Source organism: Spermophilus citellus (assembly GCF_964194105.1).
Source record: "Spermophilus citellus genome assembly, chromosome: 1".
Lineage (NCBI taxonomy): Eukaryota > Metazoa > Chordata > Mammalia > Rodentia > Sciuridae > Spermophilus > Spermophilus citellus.
Window position 1 is genome coordinate 288617446 of NC_138182.1, and position 20332 is coordinate 288637777.

At 41.1% G+C, this 20332-nt stretch overlaps 1 long non-coding RNA gene across 1 annotated transcript; it reads left to right on the plus strand.

Annotated features, from left to right (window-relative positions):
- The first annotated feature begins 437 nt into the window (after positions 1-437).
- Positions 438-19556, plus strand: LOC308647324. The gene is made up of 3 exons (XR_014021619.1): positions 438-1601; positions 3404-3510; positions 19360-19556. It is a non-coding gene; the product is annotated as an uncharacterized lncRNA (long non-coding RNA).
- The last annotated feature ends 776 nt before the right edge of the window (positions 19557-20332 follow it).

Below are 20332 nucleotides of genomic sequence, written 5' to 3' on the forward strand. Positions count from 1 at the left end.
ATATGATATCCATACTTCAGCATCTAACACTGTGACCTTTATTACTAATAAGATATAATAATGGTGTCTAAAACTTATATAATAGGTAACCTGTAAACTTTAATACTAAATATCCATACTATAGCAACTGAAACTAACATAATAAGTGCCCTATGGTCTTCAATATTAATATGATATCAATATTATAGCATCTAAAAATCTAATATCATAGCTGCCCTGTATGCTTTAATATTAATTTGCAATCATACCATAGCATCTAAAATTAATATTGTAATTACTTTGTTCCCTTTGATATTAACTTACTGTCCATAATATATCATCTAAAACTAATATAATAATTTTCTTTTGTTGGGGCTATGGCTGTGGCTCAGTGGCAGAGCACTTGCCTAGCATGTGTGAGGCACTGGGTTTGATCCTTAGCACCACATACAAAAATAAGCAAATAAAATAAAAGCATGCTGTCCATCTATAACTATTAAAAATTGCCTTTTGTTCTTTAATTCAATGGAATATTAATAGTATAGCATCAAAATATAATATGTACACTATGGTCTTTAATATTAATGTATTATCCGCACTATAACATCTAAAACTAATATAATAGCTGCTCTATTGTCTTTAATATCTGTTTGTCATCTATATTGTAGTATCCAAAATTAATATAATAGCTGCACATGACCTTTAATATTAATAAAATATTTCTACTGTGGGCTGTGATACTTCTATAATATCCTCATGAGTGACCTCTGAACCTCACATAATACCTTTACTATGATCTCTGACACTCACATAATATCCCCACTGTGGCCTCTGAAACTTACAAAATATCCCCACTATGGCCTCTGACACATAACATTCCCATTTCAATATTAACAGAACATCCACAGTAACACATATAAAACTAATATTCACATAACATCCCCACTGTGACCTCTGACACTTACATAACATCCTTACTGTGACATCTGACACTCACATAGTGACATCCTTATGCCCTCTGACACTTACAATATTCCCATCCCACTTTGTTCTCTGTCACTCATATTCTGAATGAGGCTTCTGGCACCCATTTAATAGTCCCTCCCTCATTAATATAATATCCTCCCTGTGGTCTTTGACATTAATATAATGTACACAGAGTGGCCTCTAACACTATTGTAATATTCTCACTGTGGCCTCTAATACTGTAATGGTTAATTTGAATTATCAACTTGATAGATTAAGAGATACCAAGGATTAAGAGGATTATGGGTGTTTCAGTGAGGGTGTGTCTAGGAATGATTGGCATGTAGGATAGCCAGCTGAAATGGAGACCCTCCCTAAGCATGTGCAGCACTGACAAATAAGATAATGGCTTGGATGAAATAAAAATTGGAACAAGGAAGCAGCAACAAATGCAAGCTCGATTCTCTTGAACAGGTTCTTGATTGCTGCTGCCATCATCTGATTGCTGCTGCCATTGTCTGAGGATATCGAGCATTCGCTTCTTTACTCTTCCGAAGAGAACTCTGCCAGTGATCCTTCAGAAGCCTTTGGTCTTGGACCAGGGTAGCACCATTGATGGCTCTTGTTCTGGGGCTTCAGCCTCTTGGACTCTGCAGGTACTAGTTTTTCCAGCTCTCCAGCCTGCAGATAGCCATTGTTGGTTATCCAGCTTCTGGTTGCATAAGCCATCCTAATAAGTACCCCTGTTATAATTATACTTCCTATTGGTTCTGTTCCTCTAGAGAAGCCTGACTAATACAAATGCCAAGTGTTGCCCCAAACACTATTATCATGTACATAGTGTGGACATGATTATATAATTACTTACCATGACAACTTGCTACTATAATAATAACATCTAGAGAGTAGCCTTTATTTCTTACATAATATCCACACTCTATTCTCTTAGATTAATATAATATACACTCAGTGGCCTCCTACTACTAATATATCATCTGAAAAGTAACCTCTAACATTAAAGTGGTGTCCACACAATGGTTTCTCCTGACATATTTTCTTACAAGTGCTATGTTTTCACAGCTTTGCCTGAACTGAGTTTGTGAGGGTCAACCTTGCTAATGACATTGTATGTGTCTATTTCCTGACCAGGAATGGACATGGATTTTTTAAATGCAATTGACTTCCTGACAGTACTAAGCTTACAGGAATCCTGCTGTAGTGTTGCACAGTGCTCTGCATCCTTTCAATCACATTCCCCAGTGGTCATTGCTCTACCAGATTTGCACATCTATGTCAAACAACACAGTGTACTTTACTTAATGCAGGGTTACTCCCAGGTGACCACCACATAATCTGCAAAACAGGACACCAGCAAGTTTCTCCATGGAAGTCAGTCCTCACTCTCACCATCTGCCCCAACTGAGAGAAAAACACTCCTTTTCCACTAAGATCCAGGGTTCTTTCTCTGGAACTCTCAAAGCCTGTCCCTCATTTTCATGACTTCAATAGATGAAAGGAGCAAATACACACAGTTTTTAATATTTATATTTTAGTTGTAGTTGGACACAATACCATTATTTTATTTATTTATGTTTATGTGGTGCTGAGGATCAAACCCAGGGCCTTGCACATGCTGGGTGAATGCTCTACTACTGAGCCACAACCCCAGTCCACTGCACACATTCTTTGAACACCTCCTTTCAGTTCTTTGTTGGTAATTACCTAGGGACACAGTTGTTGAGTAGTGTGGTAATTTTATTTTTAACTCTTTGAGGAAACAGGAAACTATTCCACACACAGGCTGCACATTTTGTATTGTTGCAGATACACACACACACACACACACACACATACACACACATACACATATATGGCAAATATTTTCTTTCATTTTGTTGGTTGTTATGCCATAATGAGAAATAGTTATTTGGTCTCTGCCCATTTCCTGGCACTTAGCTCCTGATCCTTGAATCTGTGAAGCACTGTGTCTGATGCCAACGAGGTGAATGAAGGTCTAGGGCTCCTGAGTGGCCCAGGATGGCTGGGTGCAGTGAAACCAACCCTCTGATTAGAGGGTTGGAACTTGAGGCCTCCCACACATTTGGGGAGTATTGATAGCTGAAGGTTCAGTCGATCAAAATTGGGCAATGATTTAATGAATCATGGCTACTTAATGAAACATTCATATAAAGCAAACAAACATGGTTTAAGGGCACTCTGTGTTGCTGAAGTTTATGGGAGGGTGCTGTCTGGAGAGGGCATGAAAGCTACATGCACTTTACCACTACCTTTCCCTGTGTGTGTTGTTATCTGGCTGTTCAAGCATGTTATTTAAGATATGTTTAAAAGATAGGCTTTATGGTGAATTGGCAATAGTAAATACACTGCTTTTCTGGCTGCTGTGAGCTGCTTCAGCAAATGACTCAAACAGAAAATGGAACTCTCATTTGTGTCCAAGTTGAACAGAAGATGTAGGTCACCTGGGAACCTGTTGCTTTCAGCTGGAATCTGAAGAGGAGTTGGTCTTGTGGGCCTGAGTTCTGTGGGAGCTACTGCCATCTTCAGGTAGGTAGTGTTAGAGATAGAGTTGATATTAGAATTGGGGTTAGGGGTTGCAGCTGGGGAAGGCATTGGAGCTGGGTTGGGGAAAGAGTTAGAGGGTTAGGGTCAGAGTTTAGAGTTAGGTTTAGAGTTGTGGTTAGTGTTAGAGGGTTAGGGTTAGGAATAGGACTTAGTTATGGCTTAGGGCATGAGTTAGCATTAGGGTTAGAAATTTAGAAGAAATATCACAAGTGGACACAAGTTAAATCTTTGAAGATAATTTTTTGTGTGCTTTAGGCTAGACTACTTAGAAGATAATTCTGACCTTCCAAAATTGAAAATGAATAGTTTTAGATTTTGGGATGCAGAGCCCGGTGGAGGTGTGGATTTTCCCCAGAACGTGCGTGTAGAGTGCCGGTGAGAGTTCGAGAATAAAGAGTTGCTGTTTGAATCTACAAGGCTTGTGTGGTGGCTCGGTTATTTTGTGCCCAGGCAGACTGCAGCATTTGGCGACCTGTACGGGGAATGTCTGAAGCTTAGAGGTATTTCCCCAAGCAAGGAGAAAACCTCTAATACTTTCAATCTGGAGGCTTATGTGAGAAAACAATGGAGACAAAACGCAGACTTTGTGGGATAAGAATCTAGGCACAGCTAGGTTTCTTACTTCTCAACAAGAAGTTAATAGTAAAAAAAAAAGTCTACTAGAGATTCCAACATGGCAGCGGGCGCAGAGAGATCAAGTCTCTGATCTCTTACAGCTGTGCAGGCATAGGGAGTCGTAAACAACCTAAATCTGTTTGCTCAGGATCACTAGGCAATGCTGAGCTGACATGGATCTGGGGCGAACAGTCTGGGCCTCTCAGAACACACACTGAGCCCGGATCGGCTGAATTCAAGCTCCCGTTCGCCTGCTTCCCGCAGACAAACAGCTGTGACTCAGCACTAATCCATCCGGCTGAAACAACTGGTCAGCCCTTCTCATCCTACGGAGGTAAATGCCTACCAAGCCTTCATAGGTAGTGGCCACAGGTTTGAAACAGGGCTTGGGAGAGACAGTAAGGACCCACCCGTTGCATTGGTCGCCGGGCAAAGGGAAACGAACTGTCGCCATTTGCAAGAGACACCACCATGGCAGAGAACTGACGTCATCAGACTGCGGCGGAGGAGATAACTTCATTGAAACCTACAGGTGTGTAATTCCCTAGCCTTCCCTCTCCACACATCGGGGAAACCTTAAGGGCCCCTCCCAGCTCTCCCGTAAGGGCTCCTCCCAGCTCTCCCGTGAGCACGATAGCCAGACTCAGGGAATCAGAGGTGGCGCAGGACCTGCGGCGCAGAACTACCGCTCCCACCAGTGCTGACAGCTGAGGTCTCTTGCACCAGCTACCGGGGGCATGGCTACCAGAGGGCAAGTAAAATTCGCTGAGGATTCTCAGCCCCAAGCTCTACAAACTTAGGGTCTGAGGGAATGGCAAACTGGAAGAGTGTGCCCAGTTGTTCATGAAAACAGGGCTCCCAGGAGCAGCAGACCTGGCGTGTAGCCAGTATTGTGGTGAGCGGCACCCGTGAGAGGGGCCTGGCTAGAGGAAAAGTGGGAAGTGACTAGACACAAGAGGAGGCCCTAGGCACTCAGGATTGGAGACTCGCCCAGTCTGGGAGGAGCTGCTGCACAGTGATTGGTTCCCGCGTATTGACAGGAAAAACTTGGCCTGGTGGGCACAGCGCCACCTACTGGAAGAGAAGTTAATCAAACTCTAAGACTGCATTTAGTAGGTTTTTTTTCTTTTTTCCTTTTCTCTTTTTTTTTTAATTTGGGTTTTTCTTTCATTTTCATTTTTCTTTCTTGTTGTTTTTAAAATTTTTTTTACAATTTTTTTAATTTTTTTCTTCTAATTTTAATTTTAATTTTTTTATTATTTTTTTTTAAATTTTTTTTCTTTTTTTTATTTCCTATTTTTTTCTTCTTTTGTCTTTTCATTTCTTTTCAATTATCTTATCCCCCCTTCCTTGAATTCCACCTGCTTACTCTCATTCTCTTTAGTGACTTCTTCCCTTCCCTTCTAATACCTTTCCTCCCAAGCATCTAATAAATTTATAGGAGTAAACAGTAACTCAGCAGTCAAACAGAACAAGAAGTAACATGAGCAGCTTCAAAAAGCAAGGAAGAAAAGGAGTACAAACAATGCAGGACAGCCTAAATATTCAGGAGGACCTAGATTCATCAGAAAAATGGTCATATAAAGACCTCAAGGAACACCTTAGACAGATGGAATGGAACCTTAAAGAGGATACAAGACAGCAAATTCAAGCAGCAAAAGAACACATTGAGAATGAATTACATAAAGAGATAAAAGAAGAAGTTAAGCATCTTTATCAGGAGATAGAGATTATAAAAAATAATCAAACAATAATTCTAGAAATGAAGGAAATGATAAACCAAATTAAAAACTCAATTGAGAGTATCACTAACAAGTGGAGCAAGTAGAAGCCAGAACGTCAGATAATGAAGACAAAATATATCATCTTGAAAACAGTCTACCCAATTCAGATAGGCTGGTAAAAAATCACGAGAAAAACATCCAAGAGTTATGGGATAACATAAAAAAACCAAACTTACGAGTCATTGGGATAGAAGAAGGTACAGAGATTCAAACCAAGGGAATGAGTAACCTGCTGAATGAAATAATCACAAAAAACTTTCCAGAAATGAAGAAGAAAACAGATATACAAATTGAAGATGCATACAGGACACCGAGCACACAAAATCACAGTAGACCAACGCCAAATCACATTGTTATGAAGATATCCAATATACAGAACAAAGAGAAAATATTAAAAGCTACAAGAGAAAGAAGACAGATTACATTCAGGGGTAAACCAATAAGGTTAACAATGGATTTTTCATCACAGACACTGAAAGCAAGAAGGTCATGGAACAATGTATTTCAAACACTGAAAGACAATGGATGCCAACCAAGAATTCTGTATCCAGCAAAATTAAGCTTCAGGTATGACAACGAAATAAAAATCTTTCATGATAAACAAAAGTTAAAAGAATTTGCAGCCAGAAAACCAGCATTGCAAAGCATTTTGAGCAAAACACTACATGAGGAAGAAATGAAAAACAATAACCAAAACCATCAGTAGGAAGTGCCTCAGTAAAGACAGAGGGCGAGGGGAAAGATAATCATTGAGAAACAAACTAAAATTTTTTTAAAAAAAGGATAAATAATCAAACATGGATGGAAGTACAAACCATATATCAATAGTAACTCTGAATGTTAATGGCTTAAACTCTCCAATAAAGCGACATAGGCTGGTATCATGGATTAAAAAAAACAAATCCAACAATATGCTGCCTCCAGGAGACACATCTGATTGGAAAAGACATACACAGGCTGAAGGTGAAAGGATGGGAAAAAATATACCATGCACACGGTCCTCGTAAGCAAGCAGGGGTGGCCATCCTCATATCGAAAAAAATTGACTTCAAGACTAAGTTAATCAAAAGGGATAAAGAAGGACATTATATACTGTTAAAAGGAACCATTCACCAACAAGACATAACAATTATCAATATTTATGCACCAAATAATGGTGCTGCGACATTCATAAAACAAATTCTCCTCAAGTTCAAGAATCAAATAGACCACAACACAATAATTATGGGTGACTTCAACACACTTCTCTCGCCATTGGACAGATCCTCCAAACAAAAGTTGAATAAAGAAACTGTAGAACTCAATATCACAATCAATAACCTAGACTTAACTGACTTATATAGAATATATCAACCATCATCAAATGGATATACTTTTTTCTCAGCAGCACATGGATCCTTCTCAAAAATAGACCATATATTATGCCATAGGGCAACCCTCACTAAATATAAAGGGGTGGAGATAATACCTTGCATTTTATCTGATCATAATGGAATGAAACTGGAAATCAATGATAAAAGAAGGAAGGAAAAATCCTACATCACATGGAAAATGAACAATATGTTACTGAATGATCAAGGGGTTACAGAAGACATAAAGGAGGAAATCAAAAAATTCTTAGAGATAAATGAAAATACAAACACAACATATTGGAATCTATGGGACACAATGAAAGCAGTTTTAAGAGGAAAATTCATCGCCTGGTGGTCATTCCTCAAAAAAAGAAAAAAACCAACAAATAAATGAGCTCACACTTCATCTCAAAGCCCTAGAAAAGGAAGAGCAAAACAACAGCAAATGTAGCAGAAGGCAAGAAATAATTAAAATCAGAGCGGAAATCAATGAAATTGAAACAAAAGAAACTATTGAAAAAATTAACAAAACTAAAAGTTGGTTCTTTGAAAAAATAAATAAGATCGACAGACCTTTAGCCATGCTAACGAAGAGAAGAAGAGAGAGAACTCAAATTACTAACATACGGGATGAAAAAGGCAATATCACAACAGATGCTACAGAAATACAGAAGACAATTAGAAATTATTTTGAAAACCTATATTCCAATAAAATAGAAGATAGTGAAGACATCGATAAATTTCTTAAGTCATATGATTTGCCCAGACTGAGTCAGGAGGATACACACAATTTGAACAGACCAATATCAATGGATGAAATTGAAGAAGCCATCAAAAGACTACCAACCAAGAAAAGCCCAGGACCAGATGGGTATACAGCGGAGTTTTACAAAACCTTTAAAGAAGAATTAATACCAATACTTTTCAAGTTATTTCAGGAAATAGAAAAAGAGGGAGCTCTTCCAAATTCATTCTATGAGGCCAACATCACCCTGATTCCGAAACCAGACAAAGACACCTCAAAGAAAGAAAACTACAGACCAATATCTCTAATGAACCTAGAGGCAAAAATCCTCAATAAAATTCTGGCGAATCGAATACAAAAACACATCAAAAAAATTGTGCACCATGATCAAGTAGGATTCATCCCTGGGATGCAAGGATGGTTCAATATACGGAAATCAATAAATGTTATTCACCACATCAATAGACTTAAAGATAAGAACCATATGATCATCTTGATAGACGCAGAGAAAGCATTTGACAAAGTACAGCATCCTTTATGTTCAAAACATTAGAAAAACTAGGGATAACAGGAACTTACCTTGACATTGTAAAAGCTATCTATGCTAAGCCTCAGGCTAGCATCATTCTGAATGGACAAAAGTTGAAGGCATTCCCTCTAAAATCTGGAACAAGACAGGGATGCCCTCTATCACCACTTCTATTCAATATAGTTCTCGAAACACTGGCCAGAGCAATTAGACAGATGAAAGAAATTAAAGGCATAAAAATAGGAAAAGAAGAACTTAAATTATCACTATTTGCAGATGACATGATTCTATACCTAGAAGACCCAAAAGGGTCTACAAAGAAACTACTAGAACTAATAAATGAATTCAGCAAAGTGGCAGGATATAAAATCAACACGCATAAATCAAAGGCATTCCTGTATATCAGCGACAAAACTTCTGAAACGGAAATGAGGAAAAACACTCCATTCACAATATCCTCAAAAAAAATAAAATACTTGGGAATCAACCTAACAAAAGAGGTGAAAGATTTATACAATGAAAACTACAGAACCCTAAAGAGAGAAGTAGAAGAAGATCTTAGAAGATGGAAAAATACACCCTGTTCATGGATAGGCAGAACTAACATCATCAAAATGGCGATATTACCAAAAGTTCTCTATAGGTTTAATGCAATGCCAATCAAAATCCCAACAGCATTTCTTGTAGAAATAAATAAAGCAATCATGAAATTCATATGGAAAAATAAAAGACCCAGAATAGCAAAAGCAATTCTAAGCAGGAAGTGTGAATCAGGCGGTATAGCGATACCAGATTTCAAACTATATTACAGAGCAATAGTGACAAAAACAGCATGGTACTGGTACCAAAACAAGCGGGTGGACCAATAGTATAGAATAGAGGACACAGAGACTAATCCACAAAGTTACAACTATATTATATTTGATAAAGGGGCTAAAAGCATGCAATGGAGGAAGGATAGCATCTTCAACAAATGGTGTTGGGAAAACTGGAAATCCATATGCAACAAAATGAAACTGAATCCCTTTCTCTCACCATGCACAAAAGTTAACTCAAAATGGATCAAGGAGCTTGATATCAAATCAGAGACTCTGCATCTGATAGAAGAAAAAGTTGGCTCCGATCTACATATTGTGGGGTCGGGCTCCAAATTCCTTAATAGGACACCCATAGCACAAGAGTTAATAACAAGAATCAACAAATGGGACTTACTTAAACTAAAAAGTTTTTTCTCAGCAAGAGAAACAATAAGAGAGGTAAATAGGGAGCCTACATCCTGGGAACAAATTTTTACTCCTCACACTTCAGATAGAGCCCTAATATCCAGAGTATACAAAGAACTCAAAAAATTAGACAATAAGATAACAAATAACCCAATCAACAAATGGGCCAAGAACCTGAACAGACACTTCTCAGAGGAGGATATACAATCAATCAACAAGTACATGAAAAAATGCTCACCATCTCTAGCAGTCAGAGAAATGCAAATCAAAACCACCCTAAGATACCATCTCACTCCAGTAAGATTGGCAGCCATTATGAAGTCAAACAACAACAAGTGCTGACGAGGATGTGGAGAAAAGGGTACACTTGTACATTGCTGGTGGGACTGCAAATTGGTGCGGCCAATTTGGAAAGCAGTTTGGAGATTCCTGGGAAAGATGGGAATGGAACCACCATTTGACCCTGCTATTTCCCTTCTCAGACTATTCCCTGAAGACCTTAAAAGAGCATGCTACAGGGATACTGCCACATCGATGTTCATAGCAGCACAATTCACAATAGCTAGACTGTGGAACCAACCCAGATGCCCTTCAATAGATGAATGGATAAAAAAAATGTGGCATCTATACACAATGGAGTACTATGCAGCAATAAAAAATGACAAATTCATAGAATTTGCAGGGAAATGGATGGCACTAGAGCAGATTATGCTTAGTGAAGCTAGCCAATCCCTAAAAAACAAATACCAAATGTCTTCTTTGATATAATGAGAGCAACTATGAACAGAGCAGGGAGGAAGAGCAGGAAGAAAAGATTAACATTAAACAGAGACATGAGATGGGAGGGAAAGGGAGAGAAAAGGGAAATTGCATGGAAATGAAGGGAGACCCTCATTGCTATACAAAATTACATATAAGAGGTTGTGAGGGGAATGGGAAAATAAACAAGGAGAGAAATGAATTACAGTAGATGGGGTAGAGAGAGAAGATGGGAGGGGAGGGGAGGGGGATAGTAGGGGATAGGAAACGTAGCAGAATACAACAATTACTAATAGGGCATTATGTAATATTGTGGATGTGTAACCGACGTGATTCTGCAATCTGCATTTGGGGTAAAATTGGGGGTTCATAACCCACTTCAATCTAATGTATGAAATATGATATGTCAAGAGCTTTGTAATGTTGTGAACAACTAATTAAAAAAAAGAAAAGTGTCAAAAAAATTGTTTTAGTAGCCATTATCAACAGCAATTCCATAAGCAGAGGCTAGGAGAACACATAAGTGCAGTTGTACCAGCCACCAGGAGCAAACAAAGCTGGGACCAAGAGGAGAAAAGCATGGCTGAGAGGAATGAAAAGTCACTGAAGAAACAGAAGAAGAGTTGAGTTTCTCTCTTTTGTGCTGCTTTAGCACAAAAGAAAAAAGGACAGAGAGGGTGGAAGAGGAATACAAGAGAAAACAAGATGATTTTTTCATTATCTGAGGATTGAACAATACTTGCAGCCCTAGCTTCTTTTATGTTTTGTTTTGAGACAGGTTCTGGCATTGCTGCCCAGAATCACTTTGAATGTGCCATCCTCATACTTTCCATCCTTAGCTGCCCTGGTCACTGAGCCATTTCTTTTAATACATGCAGGGGTGTCAAAGAAATCTGGGTTTCATCTTTAAATTAAATAAACAGTTCAGTGTTCCTCTGGCTGTTTATCATGAGCTTTGCATTGTCAGGTAATACAGGTGATACCACCGGTTATTAGTGATGAGTTCTGCTCCCCCACATGTTGAAGTCTGAACATTGGAGAAGCATGCCAAGGCAAGCATATAAAGCAGGGTTTATTTATAAAGGGGTGACACAGGAGGGAGAAGGGGGCCACAGCTGGAATCCTGAGAAGTGAGGCGTTCTGCCCTTTTTGTATGTCCTAAGCTTCCTTTGTTCTTCTGCTCTCCTCTTCTTATCTTTCTCCTTCCTACATATATGACTAGGCCCAGGAATGCTAGGTGGGATGGCCAAAAGACAGGAAAAGGTGAGCTGAGGGGGAAGAGCAGGATGGAGCAGCCCAGGATACATTAATTAACAACCTTACAGCTCCCTGTAGGGAGGGGCAATTCCTGGGACAGGTTACCTTAGCAACAGGTGGGAGTAGGGACAGGTTCTTAAAGAAGGTGGAGGAAGGTCTCTGAAGGAATTAACATTTTAATCCCTCAGGGGACAGTCTTCAACTGCCTGGGCTCACTCAAAATTGGCCTCCTTGGGCTGGGGATGTGGCTCAAGCGGTAGCGCGCTTGCCTGGCATGCGTGCGGCCCGGGTTCGATCCTCAGCACCACATACCAACAAAGATGTTGTGTCCGCGGAGAACTAAAAAATAAATATTAAAAAAAAAATTCTCTCTCTCTCTCACTCTCTCTTTAAAAAAAAAAAAAATTGGCCTCCTTGATCTGACCTGAGTGAATTTACCTGTCTATATTGGCTGTCTAATTCTGGCTTCTCTGGGTCCTGTGTACCTTGAAGTGCTAAACTCCTGGGAATTGAGAGAGGACTCAGGGGTAGAAACTGTCTTTGGAATGTATGATATCTGGTATTAGATTCCTAGCATGCAAGATAAATGAGCGAATAAATGGGAACTCCCCCCAGAAAAACCCAAACCAAATAAGGCATAACAAAAATGTTTAAAAGATGCTCATAACCTGCAGAATTTTTTTCTAGCAGAGAGGTCAACTGTGGTTGGTGTCAGAGTATCAAGGTGGACACAAGTCAAATCTGTGTAAAGAAATTCTGTGCATAATCAGGATGAAGAAGTAAGAAGATAATGTGGACCTTGCATGATTAGAGTCAGGTATGGTGGTAGCCGGTGGTACCAGCAATTCCAGAAGGTGGGACTAGGAAGTGCATTAATGCAAGTGTAGAAGCTGAGCTTGGGGAACACAGGAATCTGAGAAGAAAAGGAAAGGCTGAGAAGAATGGAAATTCATGGAGGAAACAATGAATGAAAAGTGAATGTCTTCTTCTATGCTACTTTTCTTCCTGGAAGCTTTGTGTTGGAGGAACATGGAGTCTCCTCTCCCTGAGGTGGTCAACTCCCATGGCTGGGGATGAAGCTCGGTAATGGAGAGCTACTCCCTGGGATGTGCAACACCTAGGAATGGATTCTCAGAACTGCAGTATAAATTAACAAGTGGAAGAATGATGACCAGTAAACAATAGATGGCCCCCGATCCCCAATTTATGGGATGCTAGTAATCTACAAAAATTTTTGCTTGCTAATGGAGAAATGAGCTAGAGTTGGTGATGGAAGAAAGGTCTGTGTGACAGCCTGGGATACCAGCAGCAGGAGTGGTGGCCTGATGTTCTAGTCAGGTTTCTCACTGCTGTGACTAACAGGACCCAACTAGAACAACTGTATAGTAGGAAAAGTTTATTTGGGGGCTCACTCCTTCAGACTCCATTCCTCAGGGCTTAAGGTGAGGAGGCAGAACATGGCAGAAGAGTGTGGCAGGGGAAAGCAGTTTACATGACGATCAAGAAGCAGAGAGAGAGACTCCGCTCTCCAGATACAAAATATATACCCCATCATAATGCACCCAATGAACAACTTCCACCGGCCATACCCCACCGGCCTCCAGTTACCACTCAGTTCATCATCAAGGAGTAATTCTCTGATTAGGTTAAAACTATAACCCAATCATTTCTTCTCCAAATCTTCTTGCATTGTGTCATGTGAGCTTTGGGGAGACTCTTCACATCCAAACCATAACAGCTGGGGTGCCAGCTTTGCCAGAAGCTGAGGCTGAGGATCCTGTGAGTACAGAAGTACAAGTCTATGATCAGCCAACTGAATAGAGAAACCGAGGAGAAAAAAAGGGGAAAGAGTCAAGGTTCTCTCTTTCACGCTGCCTTTCAAGAAAGCTAAATAAGGAAAGAGTGGAAGAGAGAAGGACAAAGAGCCTAAGATAAATTTTTTGTGGATATGAGGATAGTAACAAAGGGCATGCTACCTCACAGCCCCAGCCTCTTTTTGCTTATTTTTTTTTAAGTTGGATGTTTTATTTGGTTTTTATTTTGCTGCAAATCTGTTGCTGCAGTATATAAAAATATCACCAGAAAATGCAGCATATTGTAAAACTAAGACAGTATTGTTCTTCTGACACTATACAACAAATACTTTTCTTTATTCCCATTTTTTTCCAATGGGAAATCATTCAGTGTACTGACCCAAATCCAAGGATGGATCTAAGCAAGCTAAGATAGTATATAAGGATTATAACAAGATTGTCCGTGAATCACATAATTTTATAAGTAGTTTTTATCATAGATAACATTATGGACTCTGGATACCAGAGCCTAAAGCCAACTCTAAAAATCATAAGGAATTGTAAAAGGTGCATATTGTGTTTATCTGTAGTTGTTGGGAAGTTAAGGGTTATCTTCCTCTAGTGGCAGTGCTGAGAATAGTTTTTCTTTATGTCTTCTCTCCCCCACTAACTCAAGACAACTATGCTGAAGATATTCCACACTGGTTTACTTAGGGTGCCATTTTCATTCCTCAATGAATTCTGCCTATTTTTCAAGTGCTTCTTCATTCATTAAGTCACCTAGTTCTGAAGAGTTACATGATGTTTTATTCATCAGCCAAGCATCTTCATAACAAGATTTGTTCACAGCCTTGGTTTTTCTGCAAGTGCCTCACTAATTTAAGTTACTTCTATGGATATAGAACAGAGTTCACTTACAGTCTTCACACTTTCCAAACTCATACTGTCTTTTAATTTTGTTCCAACTTCAGGTAGACTACAGTGAACGTCTCCCAGAGCTTCCTGTGCACAATGGCTGATTCCCACTGTTCCAATGCCATTTTCTGTTGTTATCCACCAATATACCAATATTTCTCTGTGAATCCGTGCACCAAGAACACAGTGGATCCTGTGCACAGCCATCAGGGCAAGGCTCCTATGCTCTGCACCACTCACAGCACTGTGTGCACACGTCTACGGAGGGTCACCACCCTTCCCCTTGGCACTGGTGGTCCCAGCTGTAGTGAGTCCTTTATCAGATAGACTCAGGAGGCAGCCTAGGATCACTTGCAACCTGCCATCTCCCATTCTGGATTCTCAAGAATCAAGATAGTATATCTTCACTGGTCTCTGGCCAGAGTATCCTTTGAGTTACCCATGAAAATAAAACATGCACAGGCACCGCAGGAAATCTTGGCTTCATCTCAAGGCTATCTAAATAAATCAGACATACTTCAAGCTGTCTTCCTGGTATCACTGATGTTGGGGGAAAGGGGGTCTTCCAATGCTTGAACTGCTCACCTCCCAGGGTTTTGAATGGTGGTCAGTGCTAGAGCCTTTCCCTGCAAGTGTGAGGTTGGATTCCCAGGACTGTGATCTACATGAGTGGGTGACAAAGAAGAAAAAATCAGGCTAAATCAAAAGGTTTTTGTGATGCTAGTAACCTATACAGCTGTTTTTTCTAGCTAAGATGTTAACTATGGTTGGTGTAAAACACAAACAAACAAACCTGGAATCAAGAGGAACAAGGGAAGATGATCCAGACCTACCAAGTCAGAAACAGTAGGTGAGGTAGCCCGAGTCACCCTGTCTCGAGGCGGAGGCTGGGGTTGGACCTTGTGCGGTGTTTGGGCCCAGCCTCTGGGAGCACAGGTAGGACACCATGGAGACAAAGAAGGTTTGTGAGAAATGGAAAGTCATGGAAGAAACGGGAGGCAAAGTCAAGTTTCATCATGAGAGAGAGAAAGACAAGAAAAAAGGAGATAAGAGTGAAGGAAAGAAGAGAGGAAAAGTGAGTGAATGATAACCAAACAGTATCAGAAAACAACAGGCATTTATGGGATAGCAATGATGTATGAAATATGTCTTCAGGCTGAGAGTCAGCCACTGTGGTCAGCAGGAGAATCATGCTCAAGAGGCCACAAGTCAGACCTGTGAAGAGAGACTCCATGTGGGATCAGGATGAACAAATTAGAAGATCATTCAGACCTTCCAAAATGAGGAGTAGGCAGATGCGGAGGCCTGTGGTACCAGTGATTTCAATGCTGAGGCTGTTGGTCACATGAGCAAGTGTTCTGGCCTAGTCTGGTTGAACACAGTTGGGATCCCAAAGAGAAAATAAGGCTGAGAGGAACGGAAAGTCATGGAAGAGATGAGGAAGGAAAAGCTGTTTCTGTCTTCCTTGTGGCCATGAATAGAAGTAGTATAAATGAGAGAAATAAGGAAAGGAGTCAAGGTGGATTTCCACCTGCAGAGGTAAATATCCAAGTGTCCTGAGAGTCTCTGGACCTGGCAATACACCCACCAGGTTCAGAGTTCTGTACCAAGTTCTGTTTTCACTTTTGTGCTCTGTGCAAATTTGGGCCAGGTCTGTGGGTACAAAGAGCCTTGCTGAAAGAGTACCATGTTTTCCCATTTGTCCAATTTGTGCCCTAGTAACTCTAATGGACCAGTAGAGCCAGCCTCCATCTCCTCTTTTCCTGAGAGATTGGTTTGAATGATACCAACAGCCTCCAGCTACCCCCTTTCCTGGTCTGGAAATGTCAACCCCTGTTTGGGGCTGCATGGATAAATGGTCAGATTGGATAGTGATCTCTCTGGGCAAAGAAGAAGCTATGTTTGGAGCCCAGGATGAGCCAGAACATACCTTGAGGGTCTGATGAAGCCCACTTCTGGCTCCCAGGAGGCTGGAAAATGAGTTTGAAGTTAGCAAATGCTCTTGGGAGTCCACAAATTGTCATGGGAGTCCACAGGCTGGCCTCAAACCTATTCTAGGCCAGGATTCTTTTTTTTTTTTTTAGACAGTTTCAATTTTAATTTTATGAAGGCCTCAAATGGTAAAGAGATAATTTGTTTTGTTTTAGTTCATCTTCTGCCTGTAGTAGAGAGAACATGCATATTCCTTGGATATTACACATTTACATATAGAAACCACATATTACAGCCTGCTGTATACACTTTTTCATATTTTTGGTCTACTTACTACTTGGTCCATCTGTTCCCCACTCCAGTATTTAATCTTATTTTTATATTGTAAATAAATTTCATCTGATCCTTTGAAATGGCATTGCCAAAATGGTCACAGATGACATATAATAGTTATCTATAGAGTCCGTGAAATTTACAGGATTTTTTTTCCTGCTAAAAAATATAAGCTCAAAAGCTAAGTCAAGAATGAGGAGCTGCTATTTGGATTTATCATATGTCATAGTTTAAAGAACTAGTCTTTAAAAGATATTCAACAAATCATTCTGGATAAAATAATCAAACTGATACTCTAATTTATCAGTAATCATCCTATGTTGCTCAGTGGCTTTTGCTCTTTGTCAGTAAATAGTTCCCCGCTGATTTCGTTCTCTGGAAAACCTCAGTATTAAGGCTTGTGTTTCTTTGTTTTATGATAAACATTTTTATTTGTTCTACATATATCTTATTTTCTTCTAATTTATTTATTTATTCCAATTTGTTATACATGACAGCAGAATGCATTTCACTTCATAGTACCCATATAGAGCACAATTTTTCATATATCTGATTGTACACAAAGTAGAGTCACACCATTTGTGTCTTTATACATGTACTTAAGGTAATGATGACCATCTCCTTCCACTGTCTTTCTTACCCCCATGCCCCCTCCTTTTCTCTCCCTCCCATTTGCTCTGTTTCTCTCATGCTCCCTCTATCCCCATTATGGATCAGCATCCACATATCAGAGAAAACATTCAGCATTTGGTTTTGGGTGATTGCTTACTGAGCATAGTATTTTCCAAATCCATCCATTTACCTGCAAATGCCATGATTTTATTCTCTTTTAATGCTGAGTAGTATTCCAATTGTATATATACCACATTTTCGTTATCCATTCATCTACTGAAGGGCATCTAGGTTGGTTCCACAATTTAGCGATTGTTAATTGTGCTGCTATATATATTGATATGGCTGCATCCCTGAAGTATGCTGTTTTTAAGTCCTTTGGTATTAAACCAAGGAGTAGGATAGCTGGGTCTAGGCCAGGATTCTTATGGTCAGAGCTCATAGGGGTTGAGTTTGGTATGGGATCCAGGCTAAGGATGAGGATTATGTGCAGCTGGGTGAATGCCTCCTCACCCTGATTTGTTATCCTTCAGCTGCTCTAGGGACAGTATCCCATCCCCAGAAGCAACATATACCTCAGAGAACACTGTCCCTGTCAAGGACTGAGATCTATCCTTCCTTGTCTTGGAGATGGTGAAGGTGGTGTGGTAGCTGGGGTTTCAAGTTGTGCCCACTTGCCAGCATGTGCCCCAGGGCAGCCATCTTAATGTTCAGAGCCTGTTTTAATACCATTAACAGGGTATAAAAATGTCCCAGCACAAGGCTGGTGTGACACTCAGGTACAGTATTCACAATACCTGTGGAAAGGTGGATGGATGGTTCAGGTCAAATTCACATTCACGCAAAGCCAGCCTTGGATCTCTCCAACCTGGTCCAGAAGAATGCACTCCAAGAATCAAGCAGATGTGGCTAACTTGCCCTGGAGAGAGGAAAAAGGCTACCTTCAACTGTCATCCACACTGAGGCCATCCCCTTCTCAAGGTTAGCTATGCTGAAGCCCAGCCCCTCCCCTGGATGAGATGAGGCCTGAATGAGGCAGAATGTCATGCCGGAAAGGAAGAGTGAGGAAAGCATCTCAGGACATGGTAACAGGAAGAAGAGAGGGTTCAGCTCACCAGGGACAAAATATGAACTCCAAAGACACATACCCAGTGACCTGCCTCCTCCAGTCTGCCCACAGTTACCACCCAGTTGGATTAGTCCATCGATTAGGTAAAAACTCATAATCTAATATTTCACCTCTGAAACTTCTTGCATCGCTTCACACATGAGATTTTAGGGGACACTTCATATCTAAACCATAACAGACCCAAGATAAACTTTTAAATAACAAGTCAAAAACCAATGGCTCATGGTACTTTTTGTGGCCACTGCTTTGCAAGCAAGTTGGACAGAAAGGTGGATTCCTAGAGGAGTAGAGCATGATTCCGTGGCAGGAGGGACTGGCCTGTGAACTAGGGGTTCGTCAACAGATGGTCCCAGTCCTCATGGGTCGGTGGATAGGGCAGCAACTTGTCATCCCAAGGCTCACTTCCTCCTTCTTTTCCATAAAACATCAGCAATATGGTGGGAGTGGTCACACTCCCAGCTAAGATCATGGCTCTGGTGTGATCATACAACTGAGTTTTGAGTAAAGGGCTGAGGGATTTCTAGAGAGGAGACAAAAAGGATGCCACAGTCCCTACCCCAGTTTCTACTTCCTGGTGCAAGTGGGGAGCACATACTTGACAGCTGGAGCCGAGTCGTTATGGGTCTTGAGGCCCTCCAGAAGGGAAACGCAGAGGTCAGCAAAGCAGAGATGCTGAGGGATCCTGTGTGGGCCCACCTTGTCCAGAATCCACCTGCTGTGGCTCTTGCCTCGGTTTATTTGGTCTCTCCTATTGCATCACAACAAACCCCACATGCTGTATTCAGGGTGTGGGTTGTGTGACAAACCTCAAAACCTCTAGTAAAATGGCTTTTCTCCTGTTTTTCTATCACAGTTCCTCCCTGAAAAATTTGTGAATTCAAGAGAAAATGAGAGGCTGGCCTCCAACCCTCCTTTTCCTGTCTCAACTCACTCTGGTCATCTGCAGCTTCTGCCTGTGTCTATCAGCCAGCTGCTAGTGCACAAGGAGGTGCGCATCACACCTGCAGAAAGCAGGTATTGCCTGTCCTTGCAGATGGTGTGTCCTTCCAGGAGCCCCACAGAATCACTGCCAAATCCTGAGGCTGGCCACAGCAGGGCCACTGAAGGCACAGGTAGGTAGTGGCCTGAGGTCTGGGATTCAGGTCAGAACAAGAGGCCAGGAGGGAGAAAGGAGGACAACAGTCACTGCACAGGGTGCTGCCTTTAGAGATCACTGGGGCACCCTCCACTTGTTTACCTTCCAGACAGTGACCACCCAGGCCTGGGTCCAGGACTCTCAGTCAGAGTGGGTGATCTTCACCTAGCCCTGGGTCCAGGATTCTGTGCTAATGGACAGTGTCCTCTTGATTCTGTGTCCAGGACTTAGTCACAGTGGACAGTGTGCACCTGTTCCTGTGTCCATGACTCCGTCAGAGTGGATACTGTGCACCAAGTCCTACGTGTACAGTATTCTCAGTCATAGTGGACTGTATTACCTGGTCTAATGATCACAATTCTCAGGCACAGTGCACTGTAGGCACCACCCCTGTGTGTCCAGGACTCTTAGTCACAGTGGACTATGTGCACCCAAATTTTAGTTCAGGAATCTCCTCATGTTGGATATCTACACCCAGGCCTGTGTGCTGGGATTCTCAGTCACAGTGGACTGTATTCACCCAGTGTTTTCTTCAGGAATCTCACTCATGTTGTATGTGTGTACCCAGTCCTGTGTGTCTAGGATTCTCAGTCACAGTGGACAGTGAGCACCCAGTCCTATTTGGCCAGGACTCTCAGTCAAATGGACTGTGTGCACCCAGCCCTGTGTGTCTAGGACTCTCATAGTGGCT